This window comes from Rhinoderma darwinii, chromosome 2 (genome assembly GCF_050947455.1).
Source record: "Rhinoderma darwinii isolate aRhiDar2 chromosome 2, aRhiDar2.hap1, whole genome shotgun sequence".
NCBI lineage: Eukaryota > Metazoa > Chordata > Amphibia > Anura > Rhinodermatidae > Rhinoderma > Rhinoderma darwinii.
Genome location: NC_134688.1, coordinates 57727017 through 57746810, shown reverse-complemented (window position 1 = coordinate 57746810; position 19794 = coordinate 57727017). Strand labels below are relative to the sequence as shown.

Genomic DNA, 19794 nt, shown 5'->3' with positions numbered 1-19794 from the left:
AGATTTTAGTTAATTTGTTGAAAATATATTTGCCCTACATTACGTTTTTATTTTTCCCATGATTTTACTCCAAGGGTGAGGGAGGGAATGGGTGGGTGGGGGGTGGATGTCATGTTTGCATATTCTCTAAAGTTCATCTGCTGGAGAGTCCATTTGCATTAACCTGCAATTTCTTATTTTAGAAAACCCCAAAAAATAAATTCCCATTATACCCCTAGATGAATATTTTGGGATTTCTGCTTCAAGAGCAGATATTTTGGAACTGTTATAGAAACTCTGTTGAGTTTTGTAAAACCAGCTTTGAAAAAAAGCGATATGTGAAATAATCTTCTTCTATCCTCCGCCCTCCTACATCTCTATGTGATAAATAAGGCCACATATTTGGTATCCCCGTGCACGGGAGAAGTGGCAGAATGTGAACGGAGATTAATTTTGACCGTGGTCTATACCGTGTGTGAAAAATGCTGGTATAAACTGACGCATTTGCTAAAAAATTGCTAATTTTATTTTGATCCATCTTATTCAAGAAACTTTCAGAAGAAAACTGGACTGTCTAAAAATATGATAAACCCCTTGAAGGAAACCTTGTGGGGTCTACTTGTGTGAATGAAGTCATTTATGGGGTGTTTCTAATGTTTCAGCAGCATTAGGCCCCCCAGAAAACAGTATGCGGCTATAAAATCAAATGCAAAATTCCTGGACCGAAAAGGCCAAAAAGCCTCCTTTTATGCCAAGCCCTGGCACATGCCCGCACAGTGAATAAGGCACACATATTTGGTATCCCCATGCACGGGAGAAGTGGAAGAACGTGAAAGGAGATGAATTTTGGCCGTGGTCTATACCGTGTGTGAAAAATACTAGCCTAAACTGACGCATTTGCTAAAAAAGTGCTGATTTTATTTTGTTCCATCTTATTCAAGAAACTTTCAGAAGAAAACTGGACTTGCTAAAAATATGATAAACCCCTTGAAGGAAACCTTGTGGGGTCTACTTGTGCGAATGAAGTCATTTATGGGGTGTTTCTAATGTTTCAGCAGCATTAGGCCCCCCAGAAAACAGTATGCGGCTCTAAAATCAAATGCAAAATTCCTGGACCGAAAAGGCCAAAAAGCCTCCTTTTATGCCAAGCCCTGGCACATGCCCGCACAGTGAATAAGGCACACATATTTGGTATCCCCATGCACGGGAGAAGTGGAAGAACGTGAAAGGAGATGAATTTTGGCCGTGGTCTATACCGTGTGTGAAAAATACTAGCCTAAACTGACGCATTTGCTAAAAAAGTGCTGATTTTATTTTGTTCCATCTTATTCAAGAAACTTTCAGAAGAAAACTGGACTGTCTAAAAATATGATAAACCCCTTGAAGAAAACCTTGTGGGGTCTACTTGTGTGAATGAAGTCATTTATGGGGTGTTTCTAATGTTTCAGCAGCATTAGGCCCCCCAGAAAACAGTATGCGGCTATAAAATCAAATGCAAAATTCCTGGACCGAAAAGGCCAAAAAGCCTCCTTTTATGCCAAGCCCTGGCACATGCCCGCACAGTGAATAAGGCACACATATTTGGTATCCCCATGCACGGGAGAAGTGGAAGAACGTGAAAGGAGATGAATTTTGGCCGTGGTCTATACCGTGTGTGAAAAATACTAGCCTAAACTGACGCATTTGCTAAAAAAGTGCTGATTTTATTTTGTTCCATCTTATTCAAGAAACTTTCAGAAGAAAACTTGACTGTTTAAAAATATGATAAACCCCTTGAAGAAAACCTTGTGGGGTCTACTTGTGTGAATGAAGTCATTTATGGGGTGTTTCTAATGTTTCAGCAGCATTAGGCCCCCCAGAAAACAGTATGCGGCTCTAAAATCAAATGCAAAATTCCTGGACCGAAAAGGCCAAAAAGCCTCCTTTTATGCCAAGCCCTGGCACATGCCCGCACAGTGAATAAGGCACACATATTTGGTATCCCCATGCACGGGAGAAGTGGAAGAACGTGAAAGGAGATGAATTTTGGCCGTGGTCTATACCGTGTGTGAAAAATACTAGCCTAAACTGACGCATTTGCTAAAAAAGTGCTGATTTTATTTTGTTCCATCTTATTCCAGAAACTTTCAGAAGAAAACTGGACTGTCTAAAAATATGATAAACCCCTTGAAGAAAACCTTGTGGGGTCTACTTGTGTGAATGAAGTCATTTATGGGGTGTTTCTAATGTTTCAGCAGCATTAGGCCCCCCAGAAAACAGTATGCGGCTCTAAAATCAAATGCAAAATTCCTGGACCGAAAAGGCCAAAAAGCCTCCTTTTATGCCAAGCCCTGGCACATGCCCACACAGCGAATAAGGCACACATATTTGGTATCCCCATGCACGGGAGAAGAGGAAGAATGTGAAAGGAGATGAATTTTGTCCGTGGACTATACCGTGTGTGAAAAATGCTAGCCTAAACTGACGCATTTGCTAAATATCTTGAATTTTTTTCCAATTTTGCCCACTTTAGAGAAAAAAATAAAAATGATATATACTGACAAATGCCACTAAAACAAAGCCCTATCTGTCCTTTAAAAAGAGTGTAAAATTCAAAGATGAACTTTATTCACCTGCAGCGTTATAGTCATCTAAAGAAGCGCATAGCAAAATTGTGAAATTTGCTCTGGTCATTTAGCTGTAAAACAGCCTAGTCCTTAACCGGTTAAAGAGGCTCTGTCACCAGATTATAAGTGCACTATCTCCTACATAATCTGATCGTCGCTGTAATGTAGATAACTACAGTGGTTTTTAATTTGAAAAACGATAAATTTTGAGCAAGTTATGAACAATTTTAGATTTATGCTAATTAGTTTCTTAATAGACAACTGGGCGTTTTTTAACTTTTGACCAAGTGGGCGTTGTAAAGAGAAGTGTATGATGCTGACCAATGAGCGTCATACACTTCTCTCCATTCATGTCCATCTGTATTCACAGCACAGCGTGATCTGGCGAGATCACGCTGTGCTGTCACATACACCCACATTAACTTTACCGAAATGTCTTGAGAGTGAATAGACATTGCCTCCAGCCAGGATGCGATGTCTATTCTCAACTCCCGACACTTCGGTAAAGTTTCTGTGGGACTTACTCGCGAGATCACGCTGTGCTGTGATTAAGTCCTTCAGAAACTTTACCGAAGTGTCGGGAGTGTGAATAGACATCGGTGACAGCACAGCGTGATCTCTCGAGATCACACTGTGCTGTGAATACAGATGGACATGAAAGGAGAGAAGTGTATGATACTGATTGGTCAGCGTCATACACTTCTCTTTACAATGCCCAGTTGGTAAAAAGTAAAAAAATTCCCAGTTGTCTATTAAGAAACTAATTAGCATAAATGTAAAATTGTTCATAACTTGCTCAAAATTTATCGTTTTTCAAAATAAAAAACACTTAACTACATTACAGCGCCGATCCGATTATGTAGGGGATAGGGCACTTATAATCTGGTGACAGAGCCTCTTTAAGATGATACATTTTATGATAATAGTTGAAAAATTGTTTGCTTATATCTTGAGGATGAGTTATACGGTGACCCCTTTCATCTACAATAAACGCGGTTCTTTTACTTGGCAGATTTTTTCTTAATTATTCTAGCCAGCAGGGCACCAGGTTTATTGCCCTGTAGATAAAAAACAAACTGCATTTTTTTAAAATATTGCCGTGTGTCTAGACATAAGAGCGGTAGCTGATCCCTAACTGCCTTAATCTGAAATGAGACAGAATGGGTTACTTGCTTTTTGTTAAGGAATTCTAAAGATTGTAGTTGAGCCAGGATGTCATTTTATATTTTTTTCAACCTAGAAGCAGTCTGAATTCCGATCCCTCTCATATACGCTTTATGTGCATTCCATAAGGAGAAACAATGCGTAGAAGACGGTGAATTCAAATGAAAATACGTTTGCAAATGGGTATCCATAAAATCTTTAGTGTGGGGATGGTTCAACACCAATTCATTCAACTTCCATAGTGAGAAGGGAGGCGAGGGGGACTGATCCAATATTACCAGAGAAATTGGAGCGTGGTCGGACCATGTTATAGTTCCAATAGATGAGGTAGAAACGTATACAAGGCCAAGCCTGCTAATCAGAAACATGTCAATCCTGGAATATACTTTATGTGTAGCAGAGAAGAATGTAAAATCCTGCTCGCTGCCATGTTGGCATCGCCAAACATCATATGGTTCCTCCATTAGAGCTGTTTGTTACAGACTAGATCTGGGACTATGGATGTTAGAGGAGTCGATTGAAGGGTGCATGACATCATTAAAATCTCCCCCAATCACCAATCTTACTTTTACAATCTTCTGTGTTTTGCGGAGATTTTTATGAAAAAATCTAAGTTGATGGGAATTAGGGAGATACAAAATGACCAAAGTGTATGTGATATTATTGATGTCACACACAAAAATGAGAAATCTACCCAGAGGATCAGAGATGACCTCTTTTTTATGGAAAACAACAGAGTCCTTAATTGCGATTAGTACACCCTTAGATTTGTGGGGGCTAGATGCAAAGAACACATGGGGGAATTTAGAGTGAGTACATTTTGGGGGTTTGTGTGCCTAAAAATGTGTCGCTTGTGCAAAGAAAACATCACTATGAAGGGCCATAGCCTCCTTCCACATCAAGTGTCGCTTGTATGGGCTGTTAAGCCCCTTAACATTTAAGGAGGATAATGTAAAAGGCATCTAAAACAATGAGGTTGAAATGCAAGCAAATGTAGGTGCCTCTAGCCTTGCCACACCATACATAATTCAATAAGGTATAGTCTAGGTAGACAGAACAATAAGGTCATACACACAAAAACTAGAAACAACAACAAAAAATGTAAAAAGAAATGGCGCCTAGTCTGCGCCGCACAGGCCTCCATGGGGGAGAGGAGAAAAGTTTAGAATAAAAGCATGTAGCAAAACGTGTAAGTTAGACAGTCAAGAATATACTCAAGTGTTAGAGTGTCCTTGCTCAATTTCCCATTCAGGGTGAAGTTGTCTTGGAGGTTTGCTTGCAGAGAAAGCTTCCTTTCCAAGCACAGGGATGTTCCATTGTCGCAGTAAGGCAAGTCCTTCAGAAGTAGAGGTGATAACGTGTAAAGACCCATTTCTGGAGACGATGATCTTTACCGGGAAGCCCCATTTATATTTAACATTGTGCTCTCTGAGTGCAAGAGTAATCTGTTGGAATTGTCTTCGTAACATCAGGGTAGAGGCAGATAAATCCGGGTATATGGAAATATGAGCGTAGGGATCTGGCCATTTTCACAATTTCCTTGTTTCTTGTAAAATCCGATCCTTGACTTGATAAAAATGCACTCTGGACAGAACATCCCTGGGAGCGTTATCAGGAGCTGAATGGGGTTTTGGAATCCTGTGTGACCTATCAAGTGTCAAATACAGAGGAACAAATATAGGAACCAGAGCCTTGAACAAAACTTGGAGGTAGTTGGAAAGTTCAGAAGGTGCTATGGCCTCAGGATTACCACGTATTTTGAGGTTATTCCTTCTTGACCTATCTTCCTGGTACATAAGTTTTTCCTTGAGCCATTTGACCTCCTCTTTAAGCTCATTATGAGCATCAATGAGCTAGTTGCTAGTTGTACAGACAGAAACACCAATGTGAACAGAGCCAAATCCACATGGGTTTTTATGCTAAATCATTTTGCCATCATTTGTTGGATAAAAGATTGTTTCCCTATTTTCATGATGTTTTCTGCCTTCATTTACCTTATATTATATAAATCCGATCAAATATGGGTGTAAATTCCTATTTAAATAAGAATCTGCATGTTTTTACATGGAAATTTCTGCAGTGAATGACATTAGCTCTGTATTCAGGACCTTCCAAATATGAAACGTATGTGAATGAGGCTGTAGACAGCTGCCTATTTGATTTATGTGATTTATATATTTCTACAGTACATATATATATTATATAAAATATCTATAATGTCCAGAATGATTTAATATTTTGGATAGATAATAGCGCCATTTTCCACAATGCTTCCCAATGAGGTGCAGCAGGGCACATCTCCGGCTGCTGAGAGACATTGTGTAGCTCAAGTCTCTCTTTCAGAAAGGGTCTTAAAGGGGTTGTCCATCAGGATAACCCTTTCCCATTTGCATAAGGACTTCACAGTGTGGTGGGTCCCTCACCGAGGACACCCTTCTATTTTCTAGAGTAGAGATCTGTTTCAAAGTGCATCTCCTGCTTGGAGGAATTAACACAACCATGTATTACATGGTCGCCCATTTTTTTGAATTGGTGAAATGTATGGCCACCCACAGTGTCAAGTGCTGGACCGTCTGCAGGGTTTTAGCAGCTCTGCTCCCAGCTGATCGTCTGCAGGTTTCCTTTTATAAAGGGGTTTTCCCTTATGGGATAATCGCTTTAATGCAAATTGACGACTAAAAAGCAATACAAATAATACATTAAAAAAAATACAAACAGTTCAGTAATTTATTTTTTTCATTTAATGGTGCTCATTCATGACAATGAAAAAAAAAAGATTTTTTATAATAAATGTGTGTAATATATGCGGGAGACTGTGAGAAGGTAGACAAGGACTAGAGCTTCGTACTGTATGTTGCTTCTATGTAATGAAATACTTTTATTATAGTAATTAGGATGTGACCAATTACCAGCATAATGAGCTTTTTTAAAACATTATCAACAGAAGATTATAGTAAATGAAATTAACTCCAAAAGTGAGTGCAATAAACAGTTTACAGTGCAGTAAAGCAGATATTGGGTGGATTGTCTATTCTACCACTTGACCGGTTCCTTTATCGCCAATATAGCTATAATCTGACACTTGTAGAGGTATGAAGATTGTAAAGTGTATATACACTTGTAAAACATACGACTGGCAGATTAGGATCATTTTAGTAGCAGACAATTAAATTGACTGATGGGTCTATAATCCTTTCTCTCTTGTGTCTGAGGTTTTATAGTATCATTACTTCTAATCGGATATTAATCTCTTCAGTTCAACAAATGAAATGGTGTTTGCTCTGTTCTTAGTTCATAGGCCGTCTAATCTGAATATTGTCTTTTCTATAAATCACTTCTTGTCAGCATCTACTGTATATAAAATGCAGATACAACTATAGTATATTTTCTCCAGAATCACTGTAACATTACAGAGCAGTAAAATATAAATCCGAACAGAACAAATAAGGGGAGAAAAAAAGAAATGGTAGGGGATTCCGCTTAATGATGATCTAGAAAGATAATCAGTAAAATACAGATAAAGGTATCTTTTTATGTTTCTATATCAAGCAATATTTTCTAGACCAATATTTAGATATAAGTCAACAGATTTTTGCTATATCTTGAGAAATTTATCATAGTTTCTACCTCTCAGGCCCCATGCACACAAACTTAAAAACGCCTGTAATCACGGGCCCATAGACTTCTATTGGCCACGGGTACCTCCCCGTATGCTTACGGGAAGGTGCCCAGGCCGTTGAAAAATACAGAACATGTCCTATTTTAGGCCGTAATTACGGCACGGGCAGGCCCATAGAAGTCTATGGGGCTCCCGTAATTACGGGTGACTACGCGTGTGCACCCGTAATTATGGGAGCGTTGCTAGGCGACGTCAGTGGATAGTCACTGTCCAGGGTGCTGAAAGAGTTAAACGATCGGCAGTAACTCTTTCAGCACCCTGGACAGTGGCTACCGATCACAATATAGATCAACGTGTAAAAAAAAAAGACGTTCATACTTACCCAGAACTCCCTGCTTCTTCCTCCAGTCCGGCCTCCTGGGATGACGTTACAGCCCATGTGACCGCTGCAGCCAATCACAGGCTGCAGCGGTCACATGGACTGCCGCGTCATCCAGGGAGGTCGGGCTGGATGTCGAAAGAGGGACGCGTCACCAAGACAACGGCCGGGTAAGTATGAATTTCTTTTACTTTTACTACGGAAAGGGCTGTCCCTTCTCTCTATCCTGCACTGATAGAGAGAGGGGCTGCCGATTAGCAGTGCAATTTTGCATCGAAAACGTGCCCGTAAGTACGGGTGTAATACTAGTGACACCGGACCCGTATTTACGGGCACGGGTCCGTAAATACTGGTGCAATACGGGTCGAATACGTGTGACCAAGGACCCGTATTTACGGAAGGAAAAAAATATGTTTGTGTGCATGAGGCCTAACCCAACGTCTTTTTTCAAAGTTATAAATACAAGTTTCCGTGTAACAATCTTTTATTGAGGGAGTAGATTTTTCCATCCATAGGCGAGGAATAAGCAGTTTTGCAGAATTTAATAAATGTAATGTGAGTTCAGTGTTGATGTCACAATTTTGAGCGTCAAAGAAGTTCATGAGAATAAGATTAGGTGTAAATTTTATAGATGCTGAGTAAATGGTATTTAGAATTTTTTTTGACTGACTAAGACTAAGCCACTTCTTAGTAATGGACGTTCTCAATCAGACAGCTGCCATTACTAAGGTGGTAATGAAGTATTAAAAAAACAGACATAAAAAAAATGTATTTTATTGAAATAACTCTTCCACACAATCCACTTTAACCATTTTATAAAAAAAAATTAAAAAAGCTTAAATCAGCGAAGTAGTCCAACGAATCTACAATGTAGTCCAAATGGTCCAGCGGATACTGCTAAACAAAAATTAGCAGTATGAAAAATAAAAATAAAGATGGCTGACCCCACAGAAGTACAAACATATGAATAAATAGTTACTTTAGGGAACATATTAAAATAATTAGAAAAAATAGGCCATTAAGTAAAACATATCAAATAAAAAAAACAAAAAAACAACACCTTTCCTTTAAAGAGAACCTTTCACCTCCCCATAAACGTGCAGCTGAGTGCAGCATGTAAGGCCTGATTCACACGAACATGTTAAAATTCCGTGGGACGACCGTTGAAACAGCGGCCGTCCCACGGACCTATGTAATTCAATGTGGCCGTTCACACAGCCGTTGTTTCAACGGACCGTGTGAAGGGTCCATGAGAAAATAGGACATGTCCGTTCTTATCAGGCATCACGCATCCCTCCATAGACTCTCAACTATGGGGGATGCGAGACATCGCGTCCCGCAGCGCTGAGCACGGATGCACTTCGGACGTGAAAAACTGCAGTTTTTCATGTCTGAGAGGCGCAGCGCTCGTGTGAATCAGGCCTAATGGGCAGGACTGCACAAACTCTGGGGCATTTTACATTTTTTTTCTAGCCTCCTTTGCTATTTATATATCGGTGCCGTAATATTTGTGACCGATATTTAAATAACCCCCTGAACTGTCAATGCGGAGGTAATTGGCAAGGGGCGTGTAACATCGCCGTGAAACTGTCCAATCAGCTACGGACAGTGTCACAGCAAGAGCTGGAGAGAGGAGAGCGCGAGTGCACAGCTCCGCCACCACTACGGAACAGAAGAGTAGAAAAGTGTGAACTCTTCTTCTTCTGTTCCATGTTATCAAAGCTGTGCGCGTACGCACGCTCTCACTCTTTAGCTCTCGACAGACAAAGACAAGACTGATCTCTCGCGAGAGATCACACGGTCTTGTACGTGCCTGCCGAGAGCTGAAGAGTGAGAGCGTGCGCGCGCACACGCTCTCCTCTCTCCAGCTCTTGCTGTTGACACTGTCCATAGCTGATTGGACAGTGTCACAGCGATGTTACATGCCCCCTTGCCAATTACCGCCCCATTCACAGTTCAGGGGGTTCTTCACATATGGGACGCCAAATATTACAGCACCGATATCTAATTAAGGAAGGAGGGTAGGAAAAAAATGTAAAGTGCCCCAGAGTTTGTGCAGCCCTGACCATTACATGCTGCATTCAAATGCACATCTTTGGGCAGGTAAAAGGATCTCTTTAAAGTGTAACAACTTTTTAAAAAACTTATGACATGTCAGAAGTTTTGATCAGTGGGGTCCAAGCACTGAGACCCCCCCACTAGTCGCTAAAACGAAAAAAAGTCGATTCTGTTTGGCTCTCCTTGGAGCAGTGTACAGGCTCAATAGAACGTCTATGAGTCCGTACACCGCTGACGCGGCTGAAAGTCGATCATAAATGAAGCGGCACTGCGCTCACCCGAGCACTTCTGCTGTTTCGTTTTAGCGATCGGTGCTCGGTCCCCCACCGATGAAAACTCCTGACATGCCAGTATGACATGATAAAAGTTTAGTTACAGTTTAAAGGCTATGTACACCTTTAAAAACGTGTGTGTGTGTGTGTATATATATATATATATATATATATATATATATATATATATAAAAATAGATGTCTATCTAATGTGATTGGTGCAAGTTTTGATTACTTTTTATTGAAAATTATCGTTACTTTTTGAGATACAGCTGCTTTGTATCCTATAAACAGAGCAGCTGTATATAGCGCTAAGACCTGTATCCATTAGGTCACCTATTTTCGATCACATCTTAGTTATGAACTTAGATGTGATCGGTAACGGCTCGATCCTGCAGGACCCGCTGACCTGACGCATACAGGATTCAGCGCTATATAAAGCTGCTCTGTATACAGGATACAAAGCAGCTGTATCTCAGAAAGTAAAATAATTTTTAATAAAAGTAATTAGAAAGTTACACCAATCACACTGAACCCCCCCCCCCTGCAGTGTAGTAACTACTGAGGGTACTGTGGGGGATTATACTGCAAGAAGGGTACTGACTCTGACTGCTGTGGGGGAGCTATACTGCACTCCGCTTCCTGCCCCACTAATTTAAAAGGGGGGTCCGGGAGAATATTGCAAGGGGGGTCTGGGCGTTTTACTGACAGCAGAGGGCTCTATAGGAGGGAATTATCCCCCCCATAGAGCCCTGACTAGTTACTATACTGCAAGGATAGGGGGGTCTGAGCATCTGACTGCTCTAAGAACCCCCCCTATAGAGCTCTCTGCAGTAAGACGCTCAGACCCCCCCCCCCCCCAATCCTTCAATTATAGTGATGTGTGGGCTCTATGGGGTGGATTACTCCAGCTCCATAGACCCCTTGGGTGTTAGTAAAACACCCAGACCCCCCCTTGCAGTATGCTCCCTGTCGACCGAGTTAAGGCAGGAAGGTACCTGGTGCGTCTCGTTACTTCTCCTCTTCGCTCGACCGCTCCTCCTGCAGACCTGCTCCTCTCTGGTGGCTCGTGCAGCGTCAGAGAGGAGGAGGAGTGTTACACACGTGCCTATCATGCAGCATGGCTGCTAAGTCTGCATGCCCCCTACCCCCAGTCCAGTCCGTCCCTGGCCGAAAATGCTGCACCCCATTTTCGGGTAGGTGGCGCTGCCTGAGGCTGTCGGCCCACCTCGCCTCATGGCAGGTGCGGCACTGTTTATATAGGACGGGCGAAGAGTACCATTCATGAGAAGCTTATAATAAATTTAAATGGAGTGTGGAGGGGAGCACTTGTTAACCCCTTCCTGACATTTGACGTATCCATACGTCATAGCCAGGTAGAGGAAGTATGGAACCCGTTAAATGCCGTGGTCATTAACGACTGCGGCATTTAATTAGTTAGAAAGAGGGGGCGACCCCCTCTAGCAGCTCATCGCGACCCCACAATGCAATCGCGGGGTGGCGATGGCTGCGGGTGGCTACCTGGGGGCCCAATGAATGCCCCCAGGTCCACCATCTTTGTGCTCCTACTAAGGCTTAATAGAAGGCTCCTACTAAGGGCTTAGTAGAAGCCTGTCAGAAAGACGATATACTGCAATACATTGGTGTTGCAGTATGTTGTGCAAGCGATCCAATGATCGCTGGTTGAAGTGCCCTTATGGGACTAATAAGAAAAGTAAAAATGAGTAAAATAAAGTTGTTTTTTTATGTAAAAAAAAATGTTTTCATTAAAAGTTACAAAAAATTTTTTTCCCCCTAGGGCATAGTAAAAAAATGAAATAAAAATAAACATAATTGGTATCGCCGCATCCATAAAAGTCTGAAATATTACACTATATCATTATTTAACCCTTACGGTGTATGGCGTAAAAAAGAAAAATTGTAGACGCCAGAATCGCTATTTTTTTGGTCACATCATCTCGCACAAAAAATCTAATAAAAAGAGATCAAAAGTAGCATGAACCCGAATATGGTATCATTAAAATTCAGCTTATCCTGCAAAAAATAAGCCCTCATACCACTTAATCGACGGAAAAATAAAAAAGTAATGGCTCTCAGAATTTGGCGACACAAAATAAATTACATTTTTTACACTTCGTTTTTTACTTGTAAAATATAGAAAAAACTATATATATTTGGTATCGCCGTAATTGTATTGACCCACAGAATAAAGTTAACATGTTGCTTAAATTGCACAGGGAATTCCGTGAAAACGAAGCGCAAAAAACATTGGAGGAATAGCGTTTTTTTTCATTTTCTACCCCACAAATTTTTTTTTACCGTTTCCTAGTACATTATATGGCACAATAAATGGTGCTACGAAAAACTACAACTCGTCCCGCAAAAATCAAGCCCTCATAGGACTTGATGAAAAAATAAAAAAGTTATGGCTTTTGGAAGGTGGGGAGGAAAAAACGAAACTTAAAATCTGAACGTTGTTTACGACGGGAAGGGGTTAATAGTTGCTCTCTGTATTGCATTATAATAGTAGTCATTCAGAGTACTTATTTCTATGCTATTAAATGCGTTTGTGATAAATTCAAACTCCTTTTCTATTAGGGTATAGTTTGGATGGTTTATATTATGTTCATTTAGTGAGATTAAAGTCCCTTTGGCTTTCATCATTTCAATGGAAAGTGTATGCTTCTTATCAGACAAAGCAATCTTTTTCCTAAGACTTCTATATTTGTTTGGTATTATCGTTATTATAGGATTGTCTTTACTATGTTGCGGTAGAAATTTTAAATTCTTATTAAGATTGTCCTATTTTTAACAATGTAAATGTGCAAGGATTAGATTTTTTTTTTTATAGCAGATTTTGTTGTATTTAGTTTTCCAAATACCATGTATAATATTGCATAGATTTGTCTCTTTCTATCTCTACCCACAATTTCCTGGGAGGGTTTACGAGTCATTCAGTGATCCGACAAACATGCGTCCAATTCCTATAGCTTAGAAAGTCTGGAAGCCCTATACACCTCCCCTTTTGTGTTTGATCAATGTATCATATTTGGTGCGTTGTTTGTTTTTTTTCCAAACAAATTTGTTTATGATTTTTTTTAATTCCTTTAAAGTGACTACTCGGGATATCAACGGAGAGTTTGTAGCAGATATAAGATTTTCGGAAGGGTGCACATTTTAACTAAGTTACATCTCCCAAACCAGGAAAGTGGGAGAGTTTCCCTGCTATTAATATATTTTTCCATCTTTTGTAGAAAGGGAGGATAGTTAAGGTTGAATAGTTTCTTATGATCTGAGCAAATTTTCACTCCCAAGTAAGTAAAGGAGAATTTAGTGATTTTAACCCCCTTAAGGACACGGCCAATTTTGGCCTTGAGGACAGAACAATTTTTTTATATTTCCCTCTTTGCATCCCGACGCTCATAACTTTTTTATTTTTTGTGCGACGTAATTGTATGAGACTTTGTTTTTTGCAGGACGAGTTGTACTTTATGAAGGTACCATTTTTTGATACAAATACATTATCGTTTCATTTATATACATTTTTATTTGGGCAAAAATGCAGAAAAAAAGCAGTTGCTTTGCAGTTTTAATATATTTTTTTTTACACCATACACCGATCATCATAAATAATGTTATACATTTGTTGTTCAGGTTGCTACAGTCGTGGCGTTACCAAATATGTCTGTATTATTTCATGTTTGGGGACTCCTATTGTAAAAAATTTATTTATTGTAAAAAGTTTGTATTTCTGTGTACTTTTTCTTTTTATTTAACATAAAAAAATTGACATTAATTAAACTTTTTTTTAAATCACATAAAGGGATTTTTCATTTTTATTTTTATTTTTTAACTGTAATGTACTGGCATATACAGGGTGGGCCATTTATATGGATACACCTAAATAAAATGGGAATGGTTGGTGATATTAACTTCCTGTTTGTGGCACATTAGTATATGGGAGGGGGGAAACTTTTCAAGCTGGGTGTTGACCATGGCGGCCATTTTGAAGTCGGCCATTTTGTATCCAACTTTAGTTTTTCCAATGGGAAGAGGGTCATGTGACACATCAAACTTATCAAGAATTTCACAAGAAAAACAATGGTGTGCTTGGTTTTAACGTTACTTTATTCTTTCATGAGTTATTTACAAGTTTCTGACCACTTATAAAATGTGTTCAAAGTGCTGTCCATTGTGTTGGATTGTCAATGCAACCCTCTTCTCCCACTCTTCACACACTGATAGCAACACCGCAGAAGAAATGCCTCCTGATCTGACCCCCTTAGACTTTTATCTTTGGGGTCATCTGAAGTCAATTGTCTATGCTGTGAAGATACGAGATGTGCAGCAACCGAAACTACGGATACTGGAAGCCTGTGCTAGCATTTCTTCTGCGGTGTTGCTATCAGTGTGTGAAGAGTGGGAAAAGAGGGTTGCATTGACAATCCAACACAATGGGCAGCCCTTTGAACACATTTTATAAGTGGTCAGAAACTTGTAAATAACTCATGAAAGAATAAAGTAACGTTAAAACCAAGCACACCATTGTTTTTCTTGTGAAATTCTCGATAAGTTTTATGTGTCACATGACACCCTTCCCTTTGAAAAAACTAAAGTTGGATACAAAATGGCCGACTTCAAAATGGCAGCCATGGTCAACACCCAGCTTGAAAAGTTTCCCACCTCCCATATACTAATGTGCCACAAACAGGAAGTTAATATCACCAACCATTCCCATTTTATTTAGGTGTATCCATATAAATGGCCCACCCTGTATATATACCCTAATAACAGGAAATATGTTCAGACAGCTCTGGGTTACTTCAATGGACCCTGGGCTGTCCGGCCATACAAGTTATGGGCTTTGATCGCGTCACAGGGATTTGCTACATTGGTCGCGGCATTCAAGGGGTTAACGGCAGAGAGAAGAGGTTTCTCTTCTCTCCGACGTTAGAGCGGGGCTGTGCAGGAGTGGGATTCATATTTTAGGATCACAGTGTTTTGCGGTGTATCGCGCCATTGAAAATGATTATAATAATAAAATAATTACGATATTCCAAATACCCCCTACATTAAAGTGAACTCTAAATAAAGAAATTCCCTGTCCAGAACGCTTTAGTGTGGATTGCCACACTATGTATATAATTACATAAGCGTACAGACCTACCCACACATTATATTAAACTCACCCATTACGTATAGGCCTATATGCGCACATTCAATATCCAAAGCGTGCTCAGCCAATTTAGTTAGGCTGTGCACATGAGAAAGGTGGAGGACAGTGCGGAGTGCGCAGGAAGCCGTGACAACTCTCCCGGCAAATGCACAGATACGGTGCCAGGAAAAAGCTCAGCACATATATACAGCACCTGTAATGACAGGGATAGGGAAACAGACAAGTGAGCCCTAATCTACCCGCCACTCAGTCCCTGCCTACTTGCAACGACCCGCCCTAGGCGACGGGGTACAACTGGGCGACGGTCCCTACACTCAGTAAGTGCACGACAGACAACCAGACAAGGAAACACAGAACAAAGGGAAACGGGGCAGTTGCCCACGGCAACAACGTGAGCAACAAGAGTAGTAAACAAGCCGAGTCAAACCAGGAGAGTACGAGGTGCCAAACGCAGAGCAGGAGAGTAGTGAACAAGCCGAGTCAAACCAGGAGTGTACGAGGTACCAAACGCAGAGCAGAAGAGTAGTCAGTAAGCCAGGGTCAATACGAAGCAGGGACAAGTAGTTCAAGAAGCTGCAGCAGGGCCAGGAAACCAACAGAGAAGAATCACAAGCAAGGAGGAACAGGAAAGGCAGGTATAAATAGACAGAGGGCGGGAGCTAGCTCCGTCTGGCCAGGCTGTGATAACCTCTCCCACTCCTAAGCCTGCCATCCTGAGTGGTGGAAGATGGAGTCAGTCTCACAGACATAGAAGCAGGTGCAGACTGATTACCTATGGGCGTGGATACAGAAGCTGTGCCTGGCAGATCCTTAACAGTACCGCCCCTTTTATGAGGGGCCACCGGACCCTTTCTAGATGGACCTGGTTTATTAGGGAAACGAAGGTGGAACCTCCTGACCAATACCCCAGCGTGAACATCCCGGGCGGGTACCCAAGTGCTCTCCTCAGGCCCGTATCCTCTCCAATGGACCAGGTACTGGAGGGAGCCTTGGACCATCTTGCTGTCCACAATCTTGGCCACCTCGAATTCTACCCCCTCAGGGGTGAGAACGGGGACAGGAGGTTTCCTCGAGGGAGCCAAGGACGGGGAGCAGCGTTTAAGGAGGGAGGCATGAAACACGTCGTGTACGTGAAAAGATGGGGGCAACTCCAGTCGGAAGAAGACAGGATTGAGGACTTCAATGACCTTGTACGGCCCTATAAACCGGGGAGCAAACTTCTTGGACGGGACTTTAAGGCGCAATTTCTTTGACGATAGCCACACCAGATCCCCGACCATAAACAAGGGGTTAGCAGAACGTCTTCTATCTGCCTGAGTTTTTTGTATGCTCTGGGACGCCTCTAGGTTCTTCTGAACCTGGGCCCAGACTGTGCACAGTTCCCGATGAACGACCTCTACCTCGGGATTGTTGGAACTACCAGGTGAAACGGAGGAGAACCGTGGATTAAACCCAAAATTACAGAAAAAGGGGGAGACCCCTGACGAGTTACTGACCCGGTTATTAAGGGAAAATTCGGCAAGGGGAATAAATGAGACCCAATCATATTGACAGTCAGAGATAAAACACCTTAAATATTGTTCTAGAGACTGATTAGTCCTCTCGGTTTGGCCATTAGTTTCAGGATGGAAGGCAGAGGAGAAGGACAGATCAATCTCCAACTTTTTACAGAAGGCTCTCCAAAACAAAGAAACAAATTGTACCCCTCTGTCAGAAACAATATTGACAGGGACCCCAAGGAGACGCAGGATGTGTTTGACAAACAAGGTAGCTTACGTCTTAGCATTGGGTAGTTTTTTGAGGGGCACAAAGTGGCACATCTTACTGAAGCGGTCTACTACAACCCACACCACCGACTTGCCTTGAGATGGAGTCAGATCGGTGATAAAATCCATGGAGATATGGGTCCAAGGTCTCTGGGGAATGGGCAAAGAACGTAGTAAGCCTGCTGGTCGGGACCTGGGAGTCTTGGACCTAGCACAAACCTCACAAGCGGCGACGTAGGCCTTAACGTCTTTAGGCAACCCAGGCCACCAATAGTTTCTGGCAATGAGGTGCTTGGTACCCAGGATGCCTGGATGACCAGATAGTGCAGAGTCATGATTTTCCCTAAGTACCCTTAGCCGGAATTGCAGGGGAACAAACAGCTTGTTCTCAGGAAGGTTCCCGGGAGCTGAACCTTGTTCAGCAGCAATTTCAGAGACTAAATCAGAATCAATAGAGGAAATGATTATACCTGGAGGCAAAATACAAGCAGGATCTTCCTCCGAAGGAGGGCTGGCCATGAAGTTAGCGACAGTGCATCAGCCTTAATATTTTTAGACCCAGCGCTATAGGTAACCAAAAAATTGAATCTGGTAAAAAATAACGCCCATCGAGCTTGTCTCGGGTTTAGCCTCCGGGCCGATTCTAGGAAAACCAGATTCTTGTGGTTGGTAAGGACCGTTACCTGGTGCCTAGCCCCCTCCAGGAAGTGGCGCTACTCTTCAAATGCCCATTTAATGGCTAAGAGTTCGCGGTTGCCAATATCATAGTTACTCTCAGTGGGCGAAAACTTCCTGGAGAAGTAGGCACAGGGACGGAGATGGGTGAGGGACCTGGTACCCTGGGACAAGACAGCCCCCACTCCCACATCGGACGCGTCAACCTCCACGATAAATGGCTACATTTGGTTGGGCTGAACCAACACCGGGGCCGAGATAAAGCACTTCTTAAGGGCCTCAAAAGCCTGGACAGCCTCAGGAGGCCAGTGGAGGAGATCAGCACCCTTGCGAGTGAGGTCCAAAAGAGGCTTAGCGATGACCGAGAAGTTAGCAATAAATCTCCTGTAATAATTAGCGAACCCCAAGAAGCACTGTAACGCCTTCAGGGAGGCAGGTTGGACCCATTCCACCACAGCCTGGACCTTGGCGGGGTCCATGCGGAATTCATGAGGAGTGAGGATTTGACCCAAAAATGGTATCTCCTGCACCCCAAACACACATTTTTCGGTCTTCGCAAACAGTTTGTTTTCCCAAAGGACCTGGAGCACCTTCCTGACATGCTCAATGTGGGAGGACCAGTCCTTGGAAAACACAAGTATGTCATCAAGGTACACTACAAGAAATACCCCCAGGTAATCTCTTAAAATCTAATTTATGAAATTCTGGAAGACCGCGGGAGCATTACACAACCCAAAGGGCATGACGAGGTATTCGAAATGACCTTCGGGCGTGTTAAACGCAATCTTCCACTCATCCCCCTCTTTGATGCGGATAAGGTTATACGCCCCCCGTAGATCAAACTTAGAGAACCATTGGGCCCCCTGAACCTGATTAAAGAGATCAGGAATCAATGGAAGGGGATACTGGTTCCTTACAGTGACCTTATTCAAGTTACGGTAGTCAATGCATGGCCTAAGACCACCATCCTTCTTTCCTACGAAGAAGAAGCCAGCACCTACCGGAGAAGTAGAGGGGCGAATGTAACCCTTGGCCAGGCATTCCTGGATATACTCTCTCATGGCTTCACGTTCGGGATAAGAGAGATTAAATATCCTACCCTTAGAGAGCTTAGCTCCTGGTACCAAATCGATAGCGCAATCGTATTCTCTATGAGGAGGTAACACTTCGGAGGCCTCCTTAGAGAAAACATCAACGAAGTCCTGAACAAACTCAGGTAGGGTGTTCACCTCCTCAGGGGGAGAAATAGAATTAACAGAAAAACATAACGTCAAGCATTCATTACCCCATTTGGTAAGATCCCCAGTATTCCAGTCAAACGTGAGATTATGCAACTGCAACCAGGGAAGGCCTAAAACCAAATCGGACGATAATCCCTGCATCAACAGTACAGAGCACTGCTCCAAATGCATGGAGCCAACAAGGAGTTCAAAAACAGGGGTATGCTGTGTAAAATAACCATTAGCAAGAGGAGTGGAGTCGATACCCACTACCGGGACAGGTTTAGGCAAGTCAATCAAAGGCATAGCTAGAGACATAGCAAATTCCACAGACATGATATTAGCAGATGACCATGAATCCACGAAGGCACTGCCGGTAGCAGACCTACCACCAAAAGAGACCTGAAAGGGAAGCAAGATTTTATTACGTTTCATATTTACGGGAAATACCTGTGCGCCCAAGTGACCTCCCCGATGATCACTTAAGCGCGGAAGTTTTCCGGCTGCTTATTCTTACGCCTAGGACAGGTGTTCACTTGATGCTTGTCATCCCCACAATAGAAGCAGAGACCATTCTTCCTGCGGAACTCTCTACGTTGTTGGGGGGACACGGAGGCCCCGAGTTGTATAGGTACCTCCGAGTCTTCCATGGAAGAACGAAGCAACGGAACCTCGGGAGGCATCATGGGGGAGTCAGAGGAGAAAACACATAAACGTTCACGTTGTCGTTCCCTGAGACGTCGGTTAAGTCGTACCGCTAAAGCCATAACCTGGTCTATGGAGTCAGAAGAGGGATAGCTAACTAGCAAGTCTTTCAGGGCGTTCGACAGACCGAACCTAAACTGGCACCTTAAGGCAGGGTCATTCCACCGAGAAGCTA

At 42.3% G+C, this 19794-nt stretch overlaps 1 long non-coding RNA gene across 1 annotated transcript in view; it reads right to left on the bottom strand.

Annotated features, from left to right (window-relative positions):
* The window catches only part of LOC142740573 (uncharacterized), a 37464-nt gene that overhangs the window by 7076 nt on the left and 10594 nt on the right, over positions 1-19794 (bottom strand). The gene's annotated exons all lie outside the window — the stretch shown is intronic.